Source organism: Ischnura elegans, chromosome 11 (genome assembly GCF_921293095.1).
Source record: "Ischnura elegans chromosome 11, ioIscEleg1.1, whole genome shotgun sequence".
NCBI classification, from domain to species: domain Eukaryota; kingdom Metazoa; phylum Arthropoda; class Insecta; order Odonata; family Coenagrionidae; genus Ischnura; species Ischnura elegans.
This window is the reverse complement of record NC_060256.1, coordinates 3,863,040-3,868,436: the sequence shown is the minus strand read 5'-3', so window position 1 is coordinate 3,868,436 and position 5,397 is coordinate 3,863,040. Positions and strand designations below refer to the sequence as shown.

The 5,397-nt window shown below is 36.9% G+C and overlaps 1 long non-coding RNA gene across 2 annotated transcripts; it reads left to right on the top strand.

Annotated features, from left to right (window-relative positions):
* The first annotated feature begins 3,196 nt into the window (after window positions 1-3,196).
* Window positions 3,197-4,773, top strand: LOC124168467. 2 transcript variants are annotated; one of them, XR_006866946.1, is made up of 3 exons: window positions 3,197-3,381; window positions 4,179-4,285; window positions 4,388-4,773. It is a non-coding gene; the product is annotated as an uncharacterized LOC124168467 (long non-coding RNA). The 2 variants fall into 2 exon arrangements; XR_006866945.1 differs by lacking the exon at window positions 3,197-3,381 and adding an exon at window positions 3,394-4,049.
* Window positions 4,774-5,397: the final 624 nt, after the last annotated feature.

Below are 5,397 nucleotides of genomic sequence, written 5' to 3'. Positions count from 1 at the left end.
AAACTCAGATTTGAAAACAGTTATTGAATAAAAAAAAACGTTATCAATGAGTTAACACTAGGAATACCGGACTTGACATCCCCACTAGAACTACCAAATGGAGTCATTTTGACTCCTACCTTATAATTGTTTATTTTTCCAGTTTATCTCTGTTTTTATTGATACATTTCATTGATATTGGTTTAGGTTATCATTTTGGTCTATTATTGCAATATTTTAGACGTGATTTTAATAAAAAATTATATATAAAAAATGCAGGATTCAACAGTATTGCTTTGAAATTCTTTTTTCCTACATGTTATGTTGTTTTTATAGGATTTTCGCAGAGGAATTGGATAAAACAGCAAATATAGACATTTCAACACATTTTATCATCATATTTGAATGATCAAAAATATATTCTTGGCTACATGGAAGTTGGGAAGATAATTAAATAAAGTCAAAAAAAAATGCATTTGATAAGCCACGCATTTGGCTAAGGTGCTTTACAGTTCAAGCATTGTCGTTCATTTTAATTGCCCACACAAAGATTTTTGGCAAATCATACAATTCCCAACTGATCCATTCTTTTTGCACTTTGGTTTTGCCTGGAAATATGTTTTTTGCAGAATCCCATCATAAGAATCTGCGGCATTGGACACGCCACGCTTTTGTCGAGATCTAACGTGAGTATCAGCCAACTCTGTATCGGGCTTTTTCAAAAGCGTCTTTCGCGAAATGTTTTTGGTAGTCTTCTTGTACACTATCCATGAATATCTGCTAATGCAAGTCGGGAGTGTTTTCCAACGAGTGGATAGGCCATCGCTGAGTATATTTTCTCGTGGTATATTTGTGATTTCATCTTTTTTGGTACTCTTCTACTTATTTACCTTTCCCACAATGCTAGTACTCTAACTTTTTTGCTGTTCAGCGAGTTGGACTGAAGTGATGTAATTGTCTACAGTAATATTTCGCCCTTTTTCAGAAAAGGTTGCATTAGTTTCAGTACTACTAAACGGTAATCTGCACGAAGTGATTATCTTTTCCATCATAAGGGAAGGTATTTACAAGATATTTGCTATCCTTGTCAACAGCCAATATTCATGACCGTATTTGTCCGGCTTAGAAGGAATGCACTGAGTGAAATACACCTGATTTTACTGGGGAAAATTTGTTTATCAACCGTGATGTACGGACCAGGTTTGTAACAAGCAATGTAATTATCTGTGAATCTATCCTACACTATTGAAACTTAACAGTTTTGAGCCGCTGGAATCGATTAATTTTCTCATAAAATCTTAGATAATGCAAAATTTTTACAAGCCGGTTCCTAGTCATTCATTTTGGAAAATGGTATTACCCAGTCATTTGACCAAATACTTGCAATAGAGATCATTTGTACTTGATATTCCGCGGGCATATAATATGGCTATACATGCATCTAGCTCCTCATCGGAAAGAGTAAAATCTTCATAATTTTGCCTGCGTGCTTCCGCAGTTTTACATCGCTTTATGTGAGTCAGTATAAACGAATCGATAAATAATCGTAGATAATTTCTTTGTTTTGTAAGTCCTTATGAAAGGGGAACTAAATGTAAATTACTGCATATCTTTTGCGCGTACTTTGTCTGAATCTTCAGACTTGCTAGAAACGTTTCGAGGAATAAAATCTTCGGCTTCGTCAGAGACGAAATGATCTTCCTTTTCGCATTCCGATTCACCTTCCGGTATAGATTGCAGCATAGAAAGGACTTCCTCACGCTTTAGCCTACTTCTTCTGGTCATACTGCTAGTCAGGAAAAATGAAAGCCTTACTTCACTAGAGTTCTGCAGTCCATTCCAGAGTTCACTGGATTTACTAATGCGAAGGACAGCGCACGATTTTCCTGTGCGGTGCGCGACAGCCAGCGCTGTCAGAGCCGACAATGCTAGGACAATAACTTTATTTCATTCCATTGATTTATTTTCCTGGTTCATCCTTGTATCAATGGAAGGATACAAAGGTAATTTTTCAGGTTTGAAAATGAACTTCCACAAGATCAAGGGTGAAATAAAAATGCTGAAGCGCACTGCTGTGTGTACAGTATTGTGCTGCAGCGAGTCTGACTGGCGGGGAGAAAGGAGGGGTAAGGGAGGAGGGGCAGACACGACGCGTCGCGACGGCTTCTAAACACATGAATTTGAAAATGCTCAATATGAATGGCATATTCACCACTTTATCGCAAGATAAAATGATATCAGGACATTCATATGGTTTGTAGTTCCAAACACGGACCCGTGAAATTTGAAATGCCTTCAAAGTCTCGCAAATATTAGCCCAAAAGCGAAATAATTATATATTTTAGCCATAGATCGATTTGAATTAATTATTAAAATAAGAAGAAATAAACTCTTGCAATATTACCATAAATAAATATTACTATTTGGCGAAAAGACAAGCAAAATACATTAAGGAGTCAAAATGACTCCCTTTGGTAGTCTAAGGTAAATTTTGAAAAATGTGTACTATTTTACTTTCTAGAACTATTTTGATCGCAAAGCCTTATTTTGGGTCAAAAATGAATAAAAGTCACGGAATTTCAGGCCAGAATTCGGAAAATTTTAGTCAGGGTGGAGAAATGAAAATCGCGAGGAGTCAAAATGACTCCATCGGTAGTTCTAGTGTTAATTAACAAAATTAGTCCTATAATGCTGGTAAAGTCTTTGAATACTATAAATTGGGTTTTCAATTGTCGAGTATGATAGTTAGAATTTCATTGAAGGCAAGGCCTAGGCACTTAGCACATTCTGAGCGCGCATGGGAAGAATATTCTTCATAAGAACGTCGGCGTCCGTCGACGTCAAACGGGACAAATTGGTTATCACTGCCGTCATACCTTATGTCATCAGACTTTCTATGATTGGTTGCACTTGATAGGGAAGGTTAAATACGACCGCGTGTCTGGGAAAGGTACATCTTCGTTACAAAAACACTCGTGCAATCTCTCTCCTAAAGGCTTACTGCGGTATATTTGAACCATAACTTTCCGTACAGATCCAGGCATTTACAATGACAGCATCAAGGAGATAGCGTCATGTGGACCATCACCATTTTTTCCTCTGATAACATTCCTGTACCTGTTGATATTTTGATCCGTGAGATCAGCAGGGCTATTCAGTAACTCTTTACGCGGTCGCGAAGACGAAAGATTCCGTTTACGTGGTTACGCCGCGTAAACATTCGAAGACGCGTAATTTGCTATTCAGTAGGCTTCACGAAAACATTTTCGTGCCTTCCCCTCCGCGGTAGTGGGGGAAGACGAAGATACCCGAAGTTTTCCTGCAATACGTCACTGCGAGCCAATCAGAGAAAATCGGCATGTAATTGTCCTCGACAAACAAAATTAGAGCGAGATTCGGCTGGTAAGTGCAATGTTATTGTGAATTATAACATTGATTAATGAAAAGCATGTTCTACACTTTTAAATATAAGTGAGAGCTCAACGTGTATATTAATGTTGAAGGTGAGTGCGTTGGAAATGTGTATGCGATTGAAACCAAAGATTACAGTGAGTAATTGGGATAAAAACTTGTAAATGAGAGGAATTTGGCGTTATTATGCCTTCGCTCATGCCAGATTTGCTTATGCCTTTGCTTTGATGGACCTATTTTAATGATAATACGAGTGTTTGAATTGATGTAGTCAGTTTCGTCATATCGTTTCTCGCAGAATTGGCCAGATAATTAGTTATAGGCAATGAAAACCGTTTAGGTCCACATGAGTGTGATAAAATGTTTCGAAAATTATTATCAACAGCCAGCGATGTCCTAAGAATAGTTTGCTTAATTATTGGAAGACTGTAGATAAGAAAGGATAACTTTACGGGATAAGAGCTGGTAACAGGGTGCTAAGAAGACGGAAAATAAGGTGAAGAACTAAATCCCTCAAAATAGATAAAAATAAGAATCTATTTACAACGGACTGCCTATCATTACGTTGCAGCGTTCAATGTTCACAATGACTATAGTGATGAGTCTTCTACTTTTACCCTTAAGTACCTCACAATCAAGAAGGTTAAGAGACCCAAACAGTGATAATTGTTAAGGGAAATTTCTACCTAGAGGAAGAAATTATATGTCTTATGCAAATAACAGAAAAAGGCATAAAAAAATAATGGATGAAACATGACCTATTCGTAATATTTCTTTTCTCATTTTAGACCATTCTGATGAGGTTGGTGGCAAATACCGGGTATGCCTTCCATGAAGGATCCCATGATTAATTTTAAGGCGGAAAACCGTAGTTTGACCACCAACAAATGCAATGGTAGTGCATCTATTTGTAATTTACCAATGCATTAGGTAACCTGTTAATAATCGCTTGTCTAATAGTTCTGGCCTTGTTTAATATGCCTTTTCCATTAATTAGGGACTCTGCAAGAGCTGGGATCTCCATAATAATCAGCCTCATCTGGGAAGGGAAAACCAGCCCCTACACACATATTATGAAGTACAACACAAGAATTCACTATCAATCCTGATTTTATTGGTGTACACTCCAGCACTCAATGTCTCAGCAATCATCTGAACCTAGAGTTAAGAACCCCCATGCACCTCTCAATAGACTTCATAACCCGCACATGGGCTTCAGTTTAATAAGTTTCAGGGGTACTTGGCCTGCCACATAGTATTCCAGTCAGGGGTCAGTGGTGGTGTGGGTTACCTAAGCCTCCTATCATTCATTACACTGTTTTTAATATATTCAGTGCATAAGCATACATATATGATATAAATATTATTCTTTCTTTTCGATGCGAGGAGCTTACCTTTAAAAAATGAAGGTCATTTCTTCCAATATATTATTAATATCATATAATGTATGCTAAATTATGTACCAGATGATTATTTTCCCAAATTTATTCCAAACAACAAACACTGATATCCAATCTCCCAAGAACCTTTCATTTCCCTATGCATGGCTGATTGATTCCATCTATGTATCGACATAACTGATAATCTGAAAAAAATTATGCTAGCAAATTACTATTAAATAAAATAGGAATGACTTAGAAATGATACTCTCTTACTTTATTTCCTTTGAGCTTACCTGTAATTATTTAGTAACTATAAAGAATAACGAAATGCAACCATAGTTCTGGAGGTGGTATCAGTTACCAACACATTTCAAATTGATTAAGAGCTTGTGCTCACAAGCATGTTATTAATATGCTTCTGAGTGGGTTTACATAGCATATGGGATGAGAGTAGTTACAAGAGACTTGAGCTGTGGATGTAGAATGGGTTTCATGATATAGCGAATATGAATCATTTAATTACAGTGGGTGGGGAGCTGTAAATTGGTAAAAGTTTGTAATATGAATAGAAGAGTGGCATTGTCACCAATTTTTTTGGAATGCTATGTTTCTGATCCCATACTAA